This window comes from Cimex lectularius, unplaced genomic scaffold (genome assembly GCF_000648675.2).
Source record: "Cimex lectularius strain Harlan isolate CLEC.00 unplaced genomic scaffold, Clec_2.1 scaffold174, whole genome shotgun sequence".
Lineage (NCBI taxonomy): Eukaryota > Metazoa > Arthropoda > Insecta > Hemiptera > Cimicidae > Cimex > Cimex lectularius.
This window is the reverse complement of record NW_019392881.1, coordinates 1,368,596-1,391,840: the sequence shown is the minus strand read 5'-3', so window position 1 is coordinate 1,391,840 and position 23,245 is coordinate 1,368,596. Positions and strand designations below refer to the sequence as shown.

The window sequence follows — 23,245 nt, the reverse complement described above, 5'->3', positions numbered from 1 at the left end:
TCTCAAAAGCTCAACAATAACTTAGCTGTAATGATATATAATAATTACACTTTATAGTTTAATATACATAATAGGAAAAACTGTCAAGTACCACGAGGTGGACGGTCTAGACTACAGCTCGTACATACTTCCTTACAAGATAGCTTTACTAAAAACATGTAGTCAGAGCAACCGATCAATGACGATCAACAGCAATCAAATAATATTTCCAATTTGTTTGTAACAGAACGGCTTCTGGTCCGCTTTCATTCGCTGATTTGTAACTAACGGTTTCGAATTATTTCCAACAAAAAGAAAATTTCTTGTTTAGTATAATTAAGTCTGTTAAGCCCTAAATTCTCCGCCAACGCTAAGATGACAAGAACATACGAAAACACACAGACAAACTTGCGAAAAACAAAAGTTACGCTAAAAGCTAAGATAAAATTAATTTATGTTTTTTTAATGTTGTTTTTCTTGTAGTTGCTTCTTCTTTTATGGTTGTAGTTTTTAGGTTTTTATTCACTTTGTATTTTATGAGACTTATTTAATTAAAATTGTTTATATAAAATACAACTGCAATGCATTTCTGCATTATGTTTAATGCAAATAAGCAGTTAACCAGTTACAAAAAACCCGGCTCCAGAGAAAAATGGAACGGATAGAACACCAAAACTATTATAGTCCTTTTGAAACAACGATATAAAAAAAAATTACATTAGGTTTTAGCATAACTTTTACATCAAAAATAAATCCTACTACATGTTTTTATGTTATTTTCCCCCCGAAACCATACCTAAAAATTATACATTTATCATAAGAGTTCTGTTTTATGTGATATACTTAAATAAATAAAATAATGCTTTGGTAAATTTTTCTTTTGGCTGCAAAATAATAGATATAGAGTAGCCCTTTTTTTGCGGTAATGCAAGGAATGCTGTACAGTTTGTTCCAGGCATGAGGAAAATTCCAGGCATGAAGGTGATAATCGAACTCACGAGAGTCTTACACGACGATCCCCACATTTATATACATATAAAATAAAATAAAAATCTAATCTTTTGTTGCTTGAATGTTGCTTTGTAAAATAATTTTTTAAATTAATTAAGGTTTTTAGTCGAGATAAAAAGTCAGTGTCACGAGCGGTATTCGAACCCACGACGTTCGGCTAGATACACCGGTACTCTACCACTTGAATATCGTGACTTCGATCCACTCGGACACTAACTTCCCATCTCAATTCCACCTTTTGAATTTTCCCTCCTTTTTGCCATTTTTCAAATGTCGTGTAATCTATTTGATTCTCGGCGACAAATGAAATGGCCACGGAGAGCATTAGTGAAGTATACTTCATTTTAACTTATTAAATTCACTAGTTTTCGTGGTCCGCTTGACCAATGTAATAATTATCTTTCAATTAATTAAGGTTTTTAGTCGAGATAAAAATTACTTAATTAATTGAAAGATATTAATTGGTCAAGCGGACCACGAAAACTAGTGAATTCAATTTTTAAAGTTTAACTATTCATGTTTTAAATAATTTGTTGTCCTAAAAATTATGTATAAATTTTTTTTTTTGTATTTTAAAACTATTTTGTCAAACAAATAAATATGTTACCAATATTACTACGGATTCCCAGTCCCAGTCAAACCAATAAACGAGTACGGTCTTTGAAATAAAATTATTTAAGGTTTATTTATATTCATTAAAGGAAATAAAAAATATTAATAATTTTACTTTTTTTTAATTAAAAGAAAGAGAATCCCGAATAAAACAATGATTCGAAGCCAGTGTAACGCGTATGTAATTATCCGTCCCCCCCCTTTTAAGTCCCTTTCGTGAAGGCGTATTTAAAAATGTCCGATTCCGCGGCAAAGCCTTCAAGGATCTTAAGGGCATTCAGTTGCATAGGGTTCATAATTTATATTATAATTTTAATACTTTTTGTTTCGGAAGAAAAGCTTCAGAAGCGGGCGTTTAATTATTCAAGGAAACCCTAGTGAAAGATGCCCGGGCGTCGTGAAAAGGAAAAATGAAGGAGGGCTCGCCTAAGTTCTTGAGATTAATTATTGTACATTAGACCAGGATTAGGACTTCATCAATAAAACAAGGGTCGGAGGAGAAAATGCCGGATAGTAGGGGTAATAAGAACGACTCACTCACCCTCGCCCTCCTTCGGCGAAAGTCAGGGGTTAAAAGTCATTTTTTCTATAGACCTGAGGAGCTTAGGAGAGAGGCCATTTCCTAAGGCTGTTCATTTTTTTCCATAGATTAATTACAAGAACAGTCACTTATAGCATTCTCCGTTTCAAACCATTGTTCCCTTTGCGTTTGGAAAAAACAATTATATTCTTTTAATATTTAAATGCGCCTGTAACTCTTGAAAAGAATCATATATTCGATTTTGAACAGGAGGAGCTCAACAAACTTAACTTGTTGGGAAGTATTAAAGTAATTTCCTTTAATTTATCTTGAATTTAACTCAAGTTAGAACAGGATTTGTGAAAATGTTGGCGCACAGATTGACTTTTTTGTTTCAAAATATGAAATACCATACCTAAATATGACAGGAGTTTTAATAATATGTTGACTGTATTATTGCGCTGTCAGAAAAGAAGTGAGATGGAAGACGTCGCCGGTAATTATAAGGACATAGAAAGATTTTACAATGATAAGCTGATGGCATCTGAAAACAAGGCCTGTGAGACCTCCATAATTTTTTACAAATGCTACGGCAATTGTGAATGTAGTTCATTACTCCAAAATTAAAATAGGTTGAACATAATATATTAGATCCATTATTTAGTGGTCATTGACCAAATTGCTTCTTTCAATTAATTAATCTTTGTATGTAAAGTTTTGTTTGAAATGAAAAAGTCAATGTCAGAAATGGGATTCGATCGTTCAACAAAATCTTACATAAATAGATTAATTAATTGAAATAATATACTAGTTTTGCGTGGTTGTGTGTGTGTTTATATATGACCAAGCAGATGCCACATCCTAAACCGAATAATTTTGCCAATGTTTGATGCCAGATTATCTAGTTAAATATTTAGATGTGGTTGGAATGTATTTAATATGTAGTTAAATATTTTAAATATATTATATTCCATGCGAAAGGTCAATATTTAACACGACAGTTCGTTCATTTTCCAAGATTTTAAACATTCATGACGGATTCACAATAATTAATTTACCTGTGAGTTGTCAATTTAAAAAAAATTGGGACTTAGTGAAATCACGAAACTCTATAAAAATTTCCTGAAACTAATCAAAATCAAACTATAAAACTTAAAAAAGGCTATACAGAAGGGTAAGCCCGCTGACCAAGGACTAATAAAACAAATAGACCTATTTGAACAAAATTATGGAGAACGATCGCGTCATTCCTAAATTCAATCTGTTTAGCTATCATACAATAATCTATGTAAATCTATTAGTCTGCTTATCTATATGTTTAGGGTTATGGAGCCTTTGTTAAACGCTCAAAATATTTGACAACTAATGAATTTAAAAAAACCGCGTAATAATAATTTCTGCTGGAGAGGAGAAGGGGAAAATAATGGAAGAGTGAGAAAGAAATAGAGAGAGAATGGTTAGTTGAGTAGAGAAGAGTTAAGTAGAATAGGGTAGAGTAGAGCGGAGTAGAGTGAGAAGAAATAGAAAAAGAAAGAAAACAAGAACATGGCAAATTAGAGTACAATAGAGAAGATATGAATTTATGAGTATGCTCTAACATAGTAGACTGGAGTAGAGCAAGTTGAGAGTGAGAGAATGTAGGAGAGAAGAATAGAGGATAGCAGAACAGAGTAGAGTAGAGAAGAGGGAGAGGGAGAGGGAGGGAAGGAAGGAGGGCGGGAGGGAGAGAGAGGTAGAGAGAGAGAGGTAGAGAGAGAGAGGTAGAGAGAGAGGGAGAGGGAGAGGGCGAGAGAGAGGGAGAGACAGATTTAGCATGAGTAGGTAAAAATTCGTTTTNGAGAGAGAGAGAGAGAGAGAGAGAGAGAGAGAGAGAGAGAGAGAGAGAGAGAGAGAGTACGGCATAGGAGATTAAAGTTGAGTTCTCTGTGATTTAAGTAGAGCCGAGTAGAATAAACTAGAGTAGAATAGAGCAGAGCAGAGAAGATTTGAGTAAAGTCTATTCAGTTGAGTGAAAGAGAGTATGGGATAGTAGAGTAGAGAGTAAGTAGAGAGGAGTAGAGCAGAGAATAGTTGAGGAGTTGAGTAGAGTTCTCTTCAATCGAGAGAAAGAGTGAGAGGAGAAAGAGAAAGAGAAAGCGAGAGAGAGACATATCCAAAGGGACATGAGACATGTACACAATTTTCTGCTAGTATCGTATATGCTCCTAAGAAACGAATGGTGAACAATATTTAATTGTATGGGTCTGTATGGAAAACGCAATATGACGAATAGAATAGAAATGATTGAGGGTGTTACAAAAATATGTTATGGAACAAGGGTAAAAGAATGAAAGGAAAATCAATTGTTTCATATAGTATCCAACATTTTCTGTGAGTTGGGGTGAAGATGAAATAGCGGGTTTTTCTTCTTATAATTTTTACTTAGTCTGCCTTTTTCTTTGAACTTTAATAAAAACCGCAGGAATACCCCAAACGCAAACGTTTCTTACGTTTGTGAAGTAAAATTGAATTCGGGGGGAAATCAAGTGGATCATAAGTTACGGCTACGCAAACACGGCGGTCGTAACTCCTTCACTTAATATTTTCCTTAACCCGGCAAAAAGGGGCGACCGCCACCCGGAGCAACGGTAAAAACCTCGCTGGTTTTCTCCAGAGACCGCAGCCAGGAAGGACCGGGGGGAAAATTAGGGAATTCACGTCGGATCCGCAAGGATGGTCAAGATGATTCCTTTAAGTCGAGGGTTTTTCACTTGATTTCCGTTGTCACTCTGATCTACGCGGAGAGGGAGGAGCTAAAAACCTGGACAGGAGTTCCTTCGAGGAAATCCGGGTCACCACAAAACCATATTTTATCTTTCTTACGCGAACTGACTAAAAATACCTGAGGGAGATATTTCTTCTATCGAAGAACTCAGGAAGTTGGACACTGCTAAGGCTATTCCATTCATTTTTTAACTCGGTTGAAAGTCCAAGAACACAACGTTCAGAGACACCTTCTGAAGATATTGACATAACCGCTCGGCTTATGGACCACGTGGAATAATTTTATGACAAATATGCACATCATTTAATATTATGTAGCGGAGAGTCGGTAGCCGTAATGGTTTAGAAGTTGACACGGCGGCGCTTATCACTGTAAGAAAGGTTCCAGGTTCGAATCCGAAGGCCCTGCATTCGAACGCGACATACTTACAAATGGACTATTTCAACCGTTCTCAGGTTATTTGCAAAAAACTATTTCCCTAACAAAGATTTTTGGAAAAACGAAATCTTCTCCACCCTCTTCAATCTGCATATAATTTATTTTTGGATATAAATTTGATATGACCTAAATTTGGATAATTGGATATACATTGATGAGTATCTTGAAATAATCCAACTTCTATACGTATCTTACTATCCATGGGAGTTAGATCTAAACTTTTGGTCACATAAGTAACTAAGCAAAAAATACAAGTTACAAACGCCCGAATAAAAAATTAAATAAAGTAAAATAAAAATACAAAATACAAAAACCCGGCACTGATGGGGTTCATTCATTTCAACTCGTAGTTCAAATACCTCCCTACAAAATTAATTAATTTAAAAACACTAGACAAGTTTAAAGGACCCATTGCTGCATCGGCTTCACTCAAAACGCGTACAGATGAAACGTAAACCAGCGAGAATAGACGGGCCCAGTAAAGCAATCTGTCCACCAGTGCAACAAGCCCACCAGACCTAATCAAAAAGCTTGCGTAGGTAACGACAAATATTAAATATTCGAGGATAAAATTTCTATTTTACAGCACATTTGCCAGTGTGAAAACAAAATCCGAAGGTGAAAGAAATATATCAACTAAAATAGAATTGTTCATTTCTTATCTTCTCATCAGGCTAAAGCTATGTAGATTAAAATAAAAATTTCGAGAGCAAATAGTGCAATACGGCAGCAAATTAAAAATTACATGGCCCTGAAGATATCCAAATAAAACTAAAAAAATTCTGGAACAATAACCAAGGGAAAATAGTACAAAATACATAATTAAAAATAGTATAAATAAAGGATAGTTTGGCCTACATTAACATATATTTTTACGGGGATTCGCAATGGCAGAAGTCATATCAACCCCGTGCCTTTTTTTAAATTTTATTTATTTATTTTTTTAAATTGTTGATAAAACTATTTGTAATTATGTCTGGTTTGATTTCAGAGCCGCTGAGATTCGAACCCGAACGCCCTTCCAGTGATGAGTCGCCATGGGATTTGGGGAAAAGTTGGCATATAAATTAATAAAAAATAAAATATTAAAAATTTGACTGTTTTGTTGCTCTGTTAGAAAAGTACCGAGATGTAAGACGTCACCTGTAATAATTATAAAGATAAAGAAACATTTTAAATTTTTACGGCATCTTAAAACGCGGCCTGTGGACTTTTTTACAAATATTAAGGCAATGTATGTTATACATTAATCCAAAATTAAAGTATATTAAAAATAGTACTTCAGTTTCTTGTGTGCCTGTGTGGGTTAAGTATGACCGAGCACATGCCACAACCTAAGCTGAATTAGTATGTAATGTTTGTTGCCAAATTATTGACTCCAATTTAGATACATTTGTAATTAAAATATTATAAAATTGTAATAAATTATTATAACATATTTGAAAAAGTCAATATTTAACATGACAGTTTGTTTATTTCCAAATGCTTTAAACAATCATGAAGCATGCACACTAATTAATTTGACTTTAATTTGAATTGATTTTTTTTTTAAATTTGAATTTCTGAAACCAAGATCATGTTATTCCTCAATCCAATCTGTTAAATCTTTAAATATAATATATGCAAATCTATTAGTCTGTTGATCTATAGGACCTATTATCTATAAGCCTATTAGTAATTATGTTTGGTTTGATTTCAGGGCCGCTGAGATTCGAACACAACCACCCTTCCAGTGATGAGCCGTGTCAAACAAAGCTCCGTGTCAAATCAACTTATATTTGATTATATTTACACTTATATTTAATTAATTATAGATAACAATTTGTAGATTTTTAAAATGTTTTATTAATAAATACATTAAATTTTTACATCAATTACCATACCAATAATCGAGAATAAAATGAAAATGTAATTTATAAAAAACTGCAAACCGACGAGTCAATTTGAAATTGTTGCAATTTTTTGAAATAATTATTCTAGAACTCTGTGAAATAATTGACAAGAGTTCACAAATTTGTGAAAATTAATTTATTTTATTGATGTTGATATGGGGGAGAGTTTATAGCAATTCAACATGATTTTTATCGTCGTTCTTGTATTCATAAAGTAGAATAATCTTTTTATCCATATTTTAAAATTTCCATAAAATAGAACCACCTTAACCATTATGTTAAACTTGCTCAGGAACAATTGCATAAAAAATCCAATCTGAGGCAGTCAAATTTAAGAAACTATTTTACATGCGCGATCCAACAATAATGTTTCTACTGCTTGATTCGCAAAATTGCACATATTTTGTGATGTTTTTTTTTTTAATTGCGCGGATAAAAATGCAGCCTTATTTTGCAATTCGGTTTTTTTATTTAGCCGTAAACGAATTAATTTAGGTTTTTAGGCATTAACAATAAATCAATCTTCTCAAGATGGTTTAAGTCCCGAATTATAGTTGATCAGCCCCTCGTCCATCGCGAATATCCCTTGATCTTCTTGCGGCTGACAGCGACCACTGTCCAGAGGACACGATGAGCCCCGCAGTGACATACGGACGTCCAGGACTAATTATGATATAAGAATGTCCAGGGAATAAACTGGTAATTAATCTTGCCCGGCTCATAGTTGAGACGGAACATTAAGAGGCCTTAAATGCGGATCGACTGACCATGGTAAGTATGAATTAAAAGGGGAAGATTAAGACTGGAGAATTCGGCCTTTTTTTTTGTCTAATCCGCATAAAGTAGTCTGAAGATGTCGAGTTTTTAGACATTTGAAAACTGACTAATCTTTGATGTCTTTTGTTTATACGTCGGCCATTTCACTAAGAAATACGTTTTTACTTTAGAAATCTCGATAAAAAAGAAAGATCAACAATAAAATGAATTAATCGATTACATATTTTTAGTTGGCCCTATTAACCAAAGTAATTATTTTAATTAGTATGCAAAGTATGGTTGGAAAATTAATACCAAGAGCGGGACTCGAACCCCCGCTCACCATCAGTACCCTGGTGCTTCTAACACTTGATATAATTGTTCTAATCAACCACACTTTCCATAATTATTAAAATAAAATGAATGTTGTGAGAAACGTATGTTCAACAAACTGCAATAATCATCAATCTCCCTTTCGTTGGGTGTCGAGGGTTTTACCTTTACATATTTATTTATTTTTATTTGAAATTCACAACTGTAGAATTAATAACAACAAGCAAATACAATGGTGATAGAAAAATATAATTGATACGTATTGTCTTAAGCGGAGAATACTTCTTCGCTGACCACCAAGTGCCTTGCATCACACTCAGTAATGATACTCCGATGTAAGTAAATCTAAGCATTCACTTGTCACTCTCCAACATTCAAGCTGAGATCACGAAGCCATCGAAGTTGTGGACTATCAGGAAGTATTCCTGAGGAAAGTTGGTTGCTAATGGTTACTAATAGTTAGTTACCAGCGATTGTGGCGTGGAATTTGTTGTATCTTGATTTGATGGCGTGGGAAACACAATGGATGTTGAGGTCATGGAATAGGTTACGATTGGACACATAGAAAGGAACGTTTGTGTTACACGGGAGGGTTTTGGTCTGGAAGGATTGGATTTGATAGGAGTTTCATGATTTCCCTAAACCCCATATTCCATTCAATAAGTCCATGTCGGTTTGAGTAATGTGTTGAACATTAGACTTTTATTGCTAAAGGATAGTTTGGATCGTCTGTCGAAGATTCGAGAGAGAAGTTTGTATCGTCTATTAAGTACTTGTCGTTTAAGTCTAGTATGGGGATTCCACGTGAGGATTATTTCGATGTATAGCCTAAGAAGCGAATACAGTTTGACGAGGGGAGAGGTATACTGCAGGAAGGAATGCTCGCCGGAATGTGAGATTAATGTACTGACATTTATTTTCATTTATTTTTACCCTCTACTTCTTTAGCCAAAGCTTAAGGTCAGACTGTAAGGAACGAACGGCAAGCAAGGACAGGATCATTGTAACTGGACCGACTCGCAGTGATAACATTGAATTAATGAAGTATTGGGATGATTAAGGATGTCAGGAGTACAGTCGAACCTGGATAAGTGGAACCTCTGTTCATCAGAAATTCTGGATAAGTGTCAGAAGTGTTGTGGTCCCGTCACTCTTTGGTGAATCAAATCCTAGATAAGTGACAAATCCTGAGCTTCTTAAGAGAAATCCACACGGAAGGGGCAGTTACTATTACCAGACGTCTCTGCTTTCCTCACCTCAATGAGTGACATCCCTGCCTCTCTCGACCGCTACTAGTGACGTGTATTCAGCGCAGGTGTTCGGGGTTCGGTTATTGTTTATATTTTGATCTTTGTCTCTGAAACGATATGTTGCATTTTTCTGGTCAGTTAGTCCGTGTTATTCAGCTTATTCACATACGTGCGCAATGTCGACTCTTAAACGCAAACTTATTGTTTTAGACGTGAGCTGAAAATTGAAGGTCAACAAGGATTTTGACCCCGGGTGAATTGTGCAGTAGTGGAGTTTTCCCGACAGCAGTATGCCGTATTACGAAGAACCATGATAAAATTGAAGAACAGTGGGGAAAAGGATACGGTAAATCGAAAAGTCTTGAGGAAGATTGGTTGACTGCGTTACACACCATGTCCGACAACGTCCCAGTTTTTGATAATTTCATACAGGTTGACGACGATGTGCGGACCTCTGGGGATTTCACTGTCGCTGATTTCGTGAATGCTTGCGCCAGCAGTAGCGCTGCGCCTAATGAAAGTGAGGACGATACTGAGGAAATCGATGAAGGACCACCACTTTCGAAAAGCCAAGCACTTCGAGCAGTGGACAGAGTTAGGAGATATTTTGAAGGCAACTCCAACGTGGAAACACAGGTGTTCCATAGGCTCTTCGATCTTCAAAGAATGGAGATCAAGACAGACACCGAAAAGCAAACCACTATCCCCGATTTTTTCAAGCCAAATTGACTAATTCATTTGATCTTTTAATGCCTGTTTGACCTATTGACACATCTACTTACCATACATATGTAGTACATACAACACTGTGTATGTACATTGTGGTATGGTACATGGAAAATAGTGAAATGAATGTTTTCTTTTTTTAACATGGATAACTACTGCGAACCTGGGTAAATGAAAAATTGCGTAAGTGAAAAACCTCTATAAGTGATATCTGAGGGCATGGTCCCCCAGCGTTTTCACTTATCCAGGTTCGATTGTATATGACTATATATTCCGTAAAGGATTGGGCTACGAACGCTACCTTGACGGACTCCTGCCCGAACAGGATGGATGGGTGAATGAAAAGAACCGTATGTTACTCAGAAGTAACGGTCAGCAAGGAAGGACTTTAGGATAGGTAGTAGGTAGTAGGGAGGATGACTTTGAATTGGATGACAGCAGCGAAAGCTTGCGCAACGCCGACTTGTTAAAGTATTTGTCGCATGTTATTTCTTTTAGGCCTTTACTAGAGGATCGATACGTCAGAATATGGATATTATTAAAGTATCGATACTTTATTTTCAATGTGAAATACCAATGTGGTCAATAAATAGAAATTATGAGTGGTCGAGAGGGTAGAGGGGTATTGAATCTAGGATCGCTATTTACACTTTATTTGAACACAGCAGCCATAAAACATTGGCAGATAAATTTTACTTCTTAGTAATAAAAAGTTAAATTAAAATTTATGTTCTTTAAACATTAAAACTTACCGTAAGATGAGAAATATTATTAAAAATTCTGAACGCAATCGGTAAAAAGTTATAAAACATCTTCACGATTAAAAAAAAAAATCATAATTCGTATATATGAAGCCTTGGCAGTAATCCAAATCAGAGGAAAATCTTTTTTCGCTGAATATCCAAATCCGGATTTAGGGACACGTGCTTTGTGAATAAGATGGAGGAAAGAAGGGATAATACGGGTTGTGTGGTCGCGGAAAGAGGGAGGTCGTGTGTTCACCGAGGGGTGGTTTGAGGGAGGAAAGGGATAAGGCGGAGGGCGAAGAAGGAAGATGTACATACCCATTCCTGAAAACACGTCGGATATTGAGGTTGGCAATATCTGAGGTTTAACCTACGAACCTTATCCCTTCCATTCAACCCCCCTTTGAGCCGGATCTGCCCTTATGACGTACGACCCGTGGCGTTCCGAGGGATTAGGGAGTTTTAAACTTAAAACGGCCGATGTGAAAAGGCGGTTGAATCTCCTTTCGGGGCTGAGCTTGCATCCTCGACGTGCAAATAAACATGCAAGGGACTTCACGCTTCGTCGCACAAGACTATTATGCATGCAAATTGAGAGTGCGCCCATCCAACAACCGTCTTAAGCGTTATACAAATCCTTCGGTTACATCGAATAAAAATATGCCAATCCAGACATCATGCTGAAAATATTAACATTCACACGGTGTGACACACGACATGACAAACTGCATGACATTTATCCTCTGAGCCCATCTTCATCACAAAAATCCCTCGAAAGGAATAAAAAGACTACATATTTGGAAAGACATTTCAATTTCGATATTTTTATTCATATGCACTTTTGATTTCTGAAATTTAAAAACGACAAAATGCGCTATTAAAAATACTAAAAAGTGAGACATATTGGTAGAAAATATTATAAAATCTTTGTAGTTTTAATTAAAATTTCAATATTTTTGATATTTTATCGGCGGTTTGGACGTTTCGTTTTTGGGTTGGATCCAATATGGAAAAGGCGAACCAAAACAGTGAGATAGGCAGGCTAAAATGATCAGAAATGACGTACTGTTTCACAACTGTTTTTGGAAAATATTCTATTGCTTTGATTCCAAGCCACTTTCTCAAATTGTGCAATGTTTACAAAATGGTTTTTAATGTTGGTTGAATGCAAATCTACAGATGAATAAAGAATACACGTTATATTTATACATTGTAAATATAATTATTGATTTTATAAGAAAGGGAAAAGCCGAATTGTACGTAATTGAGAATATGATATAATCCGGTACTGTACCGCTGATAGCAAGTCATTTTTATCAACGAAATCAATAAACTAAGTTATAAAAGAGGATTTGTACTCTTCGGATTTAAAATCGCGGCGCTAAATAAAGTAATGCCCTGGGTGATTCAGGTTTCTACGGTTTATAATACCGTCGGGCATTAATGCTAAGCCCCCCGAGGGCTTAGGATTTGGACTCCGCCATAATCTGGATTATAGGGTAGGCAGCTAATCCGCTCCTACACCTAGGTTTATCTCCTGCCTCGCACCGCGGTTCGATAAAACGAATTTTTTTTCCTCTTGCCGTGGGCCAGAGCATTTATAGAATACAGCCTACTCGGAACTGAGAATCCTTGACCAATAATATTGAGAAAAAGACAAGGCTATCAATTTAATTATATAAAAGTAATATTGTTTTCATTTTGACCTAAAATTCTGCTCTCTCTCCCTCTCTCTCCCTCTCTCTCTCACTCTCTCTCCCTCTCTCTCTCTCACTCTCTCTCTCTCTCTCTCTCTCTCTCTCTCCCTCTCCCTCCTCTACTCTACTCTACTCCCTCCTCTACTCTACTCTACTCTACTCTACTCTGTTCTGCTATCCTCTATTCTTCTCTCCTATATTCTCTCACTCTCAACTTGCTCTACTCCAGTCTACTATGTTCGAGCATATTCATAAATTCATATCTTCTCTATTGTACTCTAATAACTAAAAAGCCTGATTTTACACCTGTTGTTAGAATAAACAACATATACACATTTCCTTTAAAAATAATATATTTTACTATTAATTAGCCATGGTCCTAATGAATTTTTTGATGATGTATTATTGTAACTTATGTGTTATTTTATAATTTATTTTGGCATATTTAAAATTTTTCAATTCCAATGTATCTGATAACAAAGAGTGAAAAAATTTAATACATTTAACAGCACATTTAATATGCGCAAACTAGGGTATTTGTGAGCTGTTAATTTTGAAGGGTTGTATTAGTGCTTGGGTTTTGTCGGTGTTAATTTTGTGCGTGTTGGTGTTTGGGGGGGTTGTTTTAGTAAGTGTTTATGCTGGTAAAACAAAATAGTGAACGTTTGTGTTAGTGTTTATGTGAGAGTTTCTCAGTTTTTATGGTAGTGAAGGTTTGTGTTAGTGATTATATTTCTGAAAGTATTGTTTGTGTTTGAGTATGTTTATGTTTGTACCGATTTGTGTTAGTATTAGGAGTTGAATTTGTTAATTAATTCAGGTTTTTAGTTGAGATAAAAGTCACGACAGCGCAAGTGTTAGTATCGCGGCGTATTGAGTCGAAGGTCGTGGGTTCGAATCCTACTCGTGACGCTAACTTTTTTGTCTCAACTAAAAACCTAAATTAATTGAAAGATATTAATTGGACAAGCGGGCCACGAAAACTAGTGAATTTTAATTTGTGTTAATTTTGCTGCCAGTGTGAGTATGTTTCTGTGTCGTTTACGTTGTGCTTCGTGTGTTAGTGTTTGGATGTTTTTGTGTTTGTGCTGTAGTGGGTGCTTGCGCTGGTCGAATAAATAGTGTGTGTAAGTGTTAGGATTTGTTTTACGCTTGATTGTATTAGTGTTTAATTGGGGGTTGTCTCAGTTTTTATAGTTGAGAAGGTTTGCATTAGTGATTATATTTCTGAAAGTATTGTTTGTGTTTGAGTATGTTTATGTTTGTACGGATTTGTGTACGTGTTAGGATTTTAATTTTTGTTTATTTGGTGCCAGTGAGAGCATGTTACTAGCATGTAGACGTTTAAGGTAGAATGGCTTTGTGTCTTAGTGTTTGCGTGTTTTTGTGTGTCTTAGCGTTGGTGGCAGTGTTTGAGTATGTGTTTCTTTTCTGTTTGTCTTATTGTATAGTTTTATTGTTGATTTGTTTAGCTATGTTAGTGTTTGACCGGGTGTTTGTCCTGGCTAAAGAAAATAGAGTGTGTCGGTATTTTTATTTGAGTTATTGCTCGGCTTTTATAGTTGAGATGGTTTGCGTTAGGGTTTATGTATAGTGTCTGTGCTCAAGTATGTGATGTTTATCTGTTTATGTTTCAATCGATTGATGTGGAGTTCAGTTGTGTTTTTGTAGATGTCAGTGTTTGAGTATGTAAATTGTGTTGGATGTGTGTTCATGTGTATGTTTGTCTTCGCGCGTTTGTTTGTGTGAGTGTTAGTACTGGTAAAACAAAATAGTGTACGCTGGTGTCCTTTTGATGGGGATGACTTGGTTTTTACAGTTGAGAAGGATTTGTATAAGTGTTTGTGTATAAATAAGTGTTATTGTTAAATGTTTGAATGTTTATGTTCAAATAGATGTGTTAGTGTGTGAATCTGTTAAGTGTGTGTTTGTATTAGGGTTTTGATTTATGTGTGTTGTTGTTTATGTTTGATTGGTTTTCTGTTGGTGTTTGAGAGTGTGTTTTAACGGGTGCTTGTGCTGGTGGCAAAATCAGAGTGTTTGAGTACATGCATGATCATGTTTGAATCCCCTTGTGTTGGTGTTCAAATGTGTTTTGGTGAGTGTTTTTGTAGGATTTTGTGTGTGACTATCACTATTGGAATATGGTTTTGTGTGTTTTAGTGATAAAGTTTTTGATTGAGTGACTTAGTGTTTGATTGTGTTTACCATTTTTAATATTTCAGAAGGAAGTGAAAATTAGATAGGGATTCTTGACAAATTAATTAATGTTACTGACTCCTGGGCTGAAGTTCACAGTAGTTATTTATTTTTAACTTATATTAACACTATGTAACAACACTGATTCATCCACTTATTGCTTTTTTCCGATAGGTTTTTTAAAATTTCATTTGGCATATTTAAAAATCTGCTATGATACGTTGAAATATTTTTTTAACACTAAATTTTAATTGGTTATGAAATTAAATAAAATCAACATTATTTGGGCGGAAATTAACATTATTTTAAAGAAGGGCTGAGTATTTTAGGGGTACAACTTTGATTTTACGATAACGGAAAATACTTAATATATCTATTTTTAATATAGAATTATTTGGTGTATTTTAGAGGTTTTTCTAATATTCTTCCCTCTTAAATTAAGTTTTTTTTTAATTGTTTTAATTTAATAAGCAAATGAATCTGTACAACCTATGTAAACAACGAATCTCCAGCTAATTTAATCAGTTCCGACTGTTAATAAAGACAATTGTTTCATTATTAATCGTCGCGTAAATAAAATCATGAGTAATAAGTTTAATGGGTTTAATAAAATCACGATCAGCAAATCAATTAGGCGTGAATAGACTGTCACACCATTTCACCAATTCTTATTAATGAAAATTCCCACTATTTTTAGTAACAAATTTTCAAAAATGACATAACAAATATAACACTAATAAAAGGTCTAGTTGAAATATTATTTAAAACAACGCAAATTTGTAATAATAATTATCATAATACAATCTCATCGACAGAAAGGATTATTAGGAAAAGGACCGAAATAGTGAGGTTAGACCTTACTCGGGTTACTGACGGATTTCCGACCAGAATTGGTGGCGAGATTTTTTATAAAAATATGAAATATAAAAAAAACGTACATGCAATATTATTGTACATTGTTCATTTAGCAAATATCAACATCTTAAGTTCTGATGACAAATAATAAACTGTCAATGAAACACAAATATATGATTCGTAATAGTATATCGGCCGCAAAAAGAAAAGGAAAAAAACGAATGATTATGACCAGGTCCAGTACATTTCCTGATCGTCAATCCTTGCAAAAATCATCAGTAAATTTTCGATAGTGCTCCTTCAGTGTGATATTGGAATACACTGAATACACGATTATCATATTATTATTATAATGATATTTTCTTTTTGTGTAGCTTGGATAATATCTAAGCCTGTAATAGTTTTGTAGATAATGTAGGGGTGAGTCTGGGCGGTCGTGTGGGCGCAAGACGGGGTTTATTGTCCGAGGTCAGCTTTAATCAATGTCCTCAAGTCCGACTTTTGTTTCCGTTTCTTTTCAATTGAACGAACATAAAATCATGGCCTTCGTTTCAGGCCTCTTCTGCCTTACCAAATACCTTTCATGTAAAAAAGTCTTAGCGTTTTGAAATATGCTGTAGGTAAAATGTGTTTTCAAATTTCGCCAGACGGAGCGAAATAGTGTTGGTAGGTGAAAAGACTAAGTGAAAATTGAAAGAAAAACATAAAAGAGAGAGAGAGAGAGAGAGAGAGAGAGAGAGAGAGAGAGAGTAAGCGTGAGAGAAAAAGAAAAAGAAAGAGAGAGGTAATAAGGGAGAAAGTGGTCGTACAAAGGGATGAAGTAAGATAGAAGAAGAGAAAAATAAACGTAAGGGACAGAGAAAGAGTGAGCGAGAGCGAGAGAGAGAGGGAGTGAGGGGGAGAGAGAAAGGCGAGAAAGAGAGAGATAGAAGGAGAAAAGAAAGAGAGAGATAGAAGGAGAAAAGAAAGAGAGAGATAGAAGGAGAAAAGAAAGAGAGAGATAGAAGGAGAAAAGAAAGAGAGAGAGGTAGTGAGTAATAGAAACTGAGTGGAGGGAAAGGGGGAAGGAAGAAAGAGAGAGAGGTAGTGAGTAATAGAAACTGAGTGGAGGGAAAGGGGGAAGGAAGAAAGAGAGAGAAATAAAAAGCAAGAGAGCGAAAGAGAGAGATAATGGTGATAAGGGAGACTGATTGGGCGGACAAAGGGGAGAAGAAAAATAAACGAGAGTGAAAGTAAGAGGGAGATAGAGAGAGCGAGAAAGAGAGAGATAGAGGGAGAAAAAAAGCTAGAAAAAAGGAGAGACAGTGAGTGATAAAGAGAGAATGAGTAGAGGGAAAGAAGAAAGAGAGACGGAAAGAAAAAGAAACGCGAGTGACAGTGTGTGTGTGTGTGTGTGTGTGTGTGTGTGTGTGTGTGTGTGTGTGTGTGTGTGTGTGTGTGTGTGTGTGTGTGAGAAAGAGAGAGAGAGAGAGAAGCGGGAAAGCGAGAGAGGGAGAAAAAGGGAGAAAAAAGAGAAAGAGAGTGGACTGTTGTATGTGCATGTTTAATAATAAACTTCACTCTCTATGTTCCAGTTAAGATTTATTCAATAAATTCGCTAAATTTTTAATGGAACCTCTGCATGCATCCTGAGGTTGAAAACAATTCAAGATAATTTATAAACACAACTAATAACTAAAGAATATTTCAAATTTCCAAACTGTTTTAAATTTAATAGAAAAGAGTGACAAGTGTTTTAATCTGTGAAGAGAGGGCCGCGTAATGAAATGTTTTCAGTTCGGCTAGTAGACAGGGTCCCGAGGATTACGGAAAAGAGGATTATCTGTTCATGATTGATGAGGAGGGGCTAGCGCTAATCCAAGGCTAACCCCCCTCTGGGGCCCCCGTCATTCAATAACCCCCAATGGATAAGGGAGAAAGAGCGAGAGGACGGAGGGAGTGAGAGGGTGAATCCGGGGAGGGAGTGACTGCCTTCTCTACAGGCCGTGTAGCTTTGAAACCTGCGAGGTAAATTAGTGGACGGAATAACATGAAAATCGTCTTTTATCCCATGGGTTTTAGAACCGGGATGAAATCGTATTAAATACCGAAAATTCAATTACGATTTAAGGGAAGAATTTGAAACAAATCCAGCCAAAACGGCATAAACGAGGGATATAGGTACTAGGTTTACTTTTATGACTAATGAAAGAAACCTTATGAGTGAGAGAGAAAGGGAGTAGGCGGTCGAATAGGCTGGCAGGAAGACAGACATAGATAGACAAATAAATTGAACATAGTGTATGTGTTTGTTTCAAGATTTTTCCAACTACTATCCCTGAAAAGAAAAATTCTTCAACTTCCATGTTATGTATTACGCAAAATTAATGGTACAGAACAACATACAGTTAGCATCAACTACTTCTAACAAAAGTATGTTGAAATTCGCAAACACCCAAACTAAACAATTCCTATTTTTCTAGGCGGCTTACTAGTTTTCTAATAACAACGTTTGGGAGAACATGGAAACATCACATTCATTATGACTCTGTTGATTTAAATATTCGAGCGAATTCTGCACACTTCCACTGGTTGTTCTCATTACTGACGTCCTTATTCTGTTAGTACTTTGTAAAGCTACCGGCAAAAGAATCAACAAGGAAAAAACAGGCCGATCGGCTGAGCGACTGGTAATCCGGATGCATACCACATGTCCGATCAAGATTATTCTCATACTTTTGTTAAAAATAGAATATGTCTCGTTCTGAACCGATTATCATGTTTTTGGATCAAAATTTCAATGTTTTAGTTTAATTAAATGAAAAACTGTGCAAAATACGTCGAGCCTGTCAACTTTTAACATCATGATTAATCTTTCGAATACTGATCAATCCGAGGAATGAATTTTCTTGCAAAATAAAACCGTTCTGAGATATCAAAGACACATAGCCAATTCTCTGGATGTGACTTGCAGTATGCAGTACATTCTACCCCGATCTCGGGCAAACATGACGGAACGTGACGAGCCGTTTGCTATTGTAGGGCGTAATTTTGTTTAGACAGTCGCCATGAGGGTCTTAAGGTAAAGGTACTAATCAAAAAACGTTTCTTTCTGACGGCAAATATTGTCCTTTGAAATGTTTCACTGTCACAGATATAAGCAATAACCCTCGTGACTAAATTGAATTTATGTTATTTTCAACCTTTTGTGGGTTTTTTGATATGCAAAGCAGCGGATTGGGGGAAATAGATTTTTGAATTGAACTAAGTTTTGAAACTGTATAATATAACACAGAATGGCTCATTCTCAAACGAGTTTTTACCCAAAATATTTATACCAATGTGTAAAATTTATTTGAAATAATTTGTCTAGGAATTGTTGTACATTAGTAAATTTGCCTGATAAAGAAGCCATAAAGATATATATAAAACACAGGACCATCAACCCACTGACCAAGATTTAAAAAATAAAATATCAGACAGCACAATTAGCTCAATTACCAAAAAATAGTACAATACGTATATTAAATGTCACCTGAATAACGCCAGAAGATGAACAACAACTCATACTAAATTGTTAGCAGATGCATGATGTCAAATTATTACACAAGTAATCAATCTACTACAATTCCACAAGTGATTTTAGTCAATTTAGTAGGCAGGATTTAAACAGCCATAAAGAATTTACATTAATTAATTTTTATGGTAGTTGTTAATTATAATCAAATGTGTAAACGGTCAGAAAACGATGAAAACTACATTATAAAATTTGCCTGAAGACGTATATTCAAACCAGAAAGACATTTAAAAAAAGTGCGAAAGAGTTTGATCAAGCAGTTGACCCAAATTTCATAAATCCAAATCGGAAGATTATAACAAATCATTAAATTCACTAATTTCGTGGTCCGCTTGACCAATTAATATATTACAATTAATCAAGGTTTTTAGTTGTGATAATGTGGGGTCACGATAGCTCAAGTGGTAGAGCAGCGGCGTTTCAACCCGAAGATCATGGGTTCGAATCCCGCTCGTGCCATTGACTTTTTTATCACAACTAAAGACCTTGATTAATTGTAATTATAACAAATGATCTATCTGCATATTTTTTCATCTTTGCTCGTTCTGCCTCATTCTCTCCAATCTGTGCATTAATTATTTTCAATAATGCGTACCAAACAAACCGCAAGCCGACAAAATTAAAGCAGAAAAATAGACTAACACGTTGAGATGGGCACACAACTCATGTTAATTATGCTACTGTCATAATTACTTGTCACTACTGTCACTACTTTTCCTATATACCAATGAATTGGTTGAATTACTAACCAAGAAAATCACTTATTTATCTAAGCTCAAATCCGCACACACATGCACATATACTAGCGTACCGAGTTGAGCCTAACACTTGTCACAGCCAGCTGACAAATTCCAGCACTACCGGCAGACCTCGAAAATCAACTACCTGGGTTATTGGCAGTAGTACGGGGTCTTTTCGACCAGCTGTCGAGAATATCAGTTCCTAAATACATTCACACTCTCACTCGCTCATCGATATACTTACTCCTCAGGATGACTATTATATAACTAAGCTAATTGAGAGTTAATGGGGTACATAACATTCCGCAATAACCTCTCAATAACCTACTATCCACTCACGCTAATAAATACATTCACAAACAACACACACTAGGATACACAACAAATTAGTACTAATGGTACAATAAATCAGCCCTATTTCCTCCAAGAATAGGCACAAGGGACCCAAATAATCGCTGCTCCCGTAAAATTCTCATCTTGGGCTGCATCTGTACAGATTCATGGCATTGCACACTTCGATTAGGTGGGTCACATGGAGCAATTCTCTACATACTGGCAGCATTTGGCCAAAAGTAAACGTGTCAACCTCTCCTGGCCTATCCTTAATCGGGTTAGGATGGCCCTTTTTCTACGGGTCATATTTGTATCCATTTAACTGCTTTTTGTCAATTTAGTTGAACTTGTGATGCCTCGAATCCCTATTTGAATGTTTGAAATATTTACAGCTAACACATAATATACATAAATCTCCATCAGTTTTAGAAAAACTGAATAATAAAGATGCTACAACAATATAATTATATTTTTTATATTCTTAATCAATTCAACTATGCTACTTATGAGTATAGTTGCATATGATGGCTGAATAATAAAGATGACAGTTTTGGATAAACGAAAATATAATAATAATATAATTATATTGTTTATATTCTTAATCAATATAACTATGCTACTTATGAGTAGCATTATATGGATGGGGTGTAGTTATCTTCCTCTTTTCTTTTATTTATTTTTTTAGAACGTTATTATTTTCAATTAAAATATTTCGAGAAACGGTGTCATCCTATTGTGAGAAATGTCGATGATGATGGCTTGTAAATTTAGAATGACGATTTTGCAGTTTCAATTCCTTAATTGAAACCGGTCCAGTTAATACTGCTGGAAACTCCTACTAGTTAAGTTAAATGGAGGATTAATAAAGTGTGAGCTCAACAACAAGGATGTTGATGATCTAAGCCATTACGGCAGCTCCCCATGCAACCAATTAAAGGTGTTAAAACTGTTTAGTGCCACCCTTTGGTTGGAAAAAATCCAGGAGATATGACGGATCCGGGATTTGCCGGGGCTAATTGCTCCTGGCCAACCCCTTTCCACGGCCCCCGTTAATACCCACCCTGGCAATAACCCACGATTCTAATTAGCGCCTCTATATTGTGGCCGATTCCCTCTTTGCTTTATTTTATAACTCGATCTTTATTTCCGCTGTAATACTAACGCTAGTGGCTGTTATCAGGCATTAGATAAATACGAATATGTTCCTTTCAACATGATCAAGAGTTAAAAATGAGAAATTGTTATTGGATTTTACGTTGTAAAACAACATATGCAATGTGAAGAGAACTATGAACAAACCGAATATAATTTATCTAAATTTTTCATTTTTTTTAATTAATAATTTTATTTTAATTACTAAGTGGGAACTATGGTGGTATTCGATCCATATACCAACTCTACCGACTCCTCTTATGTCTCGTTCCTGACGTTCCTCTTATGTTCATTTATAATTTCAATATATACTATAATTACTCAGAAATCGTGAGATGCGGTCTGGTGTGATGCAGGTTTCAGAAATACATTTTCTTTACCGTGCCAACGTTTCGATCTTTATTGAGATCATCTTCAGGGCCTGGGATTTACAAACTTTGTTTAAATTTAACAGATACATGTAGGATGTGGAAAAATGTGAATTTATACAATGCAAAAAAATATTTTTTAATTCAATCAAAGTATTTCTATTCACTCAGTGTTTGTTTTCTGTGTAATTGTGCCATTCGTGCGTATCGTGTTGAGAGTGCCAGCGAAATATTGTTGTTTTATGTTTATATACGTTGGATTTTGAAAGGGTGGGGAAGGAAGTCGGTATATAAAGACATTTTTGTATAAGGAGTCGGCTTCTTTGAGGTGAAAAGAGCCGACGAACGGAAAAAAACGTTGGTAATGGTTCGGCCAGATTATCCTTTCAGGATTATATAGACGGGGATAAATAGGAAAAGGAAACCTAAATAGTTGTAAAATTAAACTATGTAAAAATGATGAATGTTTTACATGTTATTATATGTTTTGTGTGATGTGATGATATATGTATGTTATCGATGTTGAATTTGATTAATGATAATGGCGTAGCTTCGACTGAGTTTACATGTGTCTGTTCTGTAATTGATGCTGTGTTTATCTCTGTTGATGTAAATCATTTCTAAAAAGTTATGTTTGTTTTGGAGAAGAGTGTATGCATTGTACGTTCACATTGAAAAAGCAGTCTTGCCCTCCACTATACATCAACAATGAAGAGATACTGACTTGCACTCAAGTCAAATACCTAGGACTATACCTTGACAGCAGACTGACGTGGAATCCCCACACAAGACTTAAAAGACAACAACTCAACAGAAGACTTGGACATTTACGCAGACTACTAGGACCAAAATCCGGGTTGACCATCAGCACTAAACTGACCTTATACGGTGTGGAACTGTGGGGTTCCGCCAAACCATCCAATATCCAGCGCATCCAATCCTTCCAATCAAAAGTCCTCAGACAAATCGTCAAAGCTCCTTTTTACGTTTCTGACCTCACTATACACAAAGACCTCAACGTTCCTTTTGTCCACCAACTTATTTATCCATTCCCGATTCCAAAAATTTCACATACCAACCTATCGATCCATCATAGACTCTAGAGCCGTCTCCACATATTCCCATCCCGAGAATCCACCACGTCGTCTGAAACGACGATGGCCCCGAGACCTCCTTGCCCCTTAATCCGTTAAAGTGAGTGCTAGCCCTGGCTGGCTTCTCATGGCATGCGTCCTCCGGGTGCAGCTCTGATATCAGTGTTAGTGCTGTGACCGAGCCGGAGAACAATATAATTGCGATCACATTTGTATTATGTACA

General features: G+C 35.7%; 1 protein-coding gene and 1 long non-coding RNA gene across 4 annotated transcripts in view; one reads left to right on the top strand and one right to left on the bottom strand.

The window, feature by feature from the left end:
• Nucleotides 1-7,111, top strand: part of LOC112127688 — a 59,675-nt gene extending 52,564 nt beyond the window's left edge. The window contains exons 2-3 of the long non-coding RNA XR_002910683.1: nt 6,316-6,558; nt 7,024-7,111. This is a non-coding gene — a long non-coding RNA (uncharacterized LOC112127688). The remainder of the gene's footprint in view (nt 1-6,315; nt 6,559-7,023) is intronic.
• Nucleotides 1-23,245, bottom strand: part of LOC106665101 — a 172,533-nt gene that overhangs the window by 53,795 nt on the left and 95,493 nt on the right. The gene's annotated exons all lie outside the window — the stretch shown is intronic.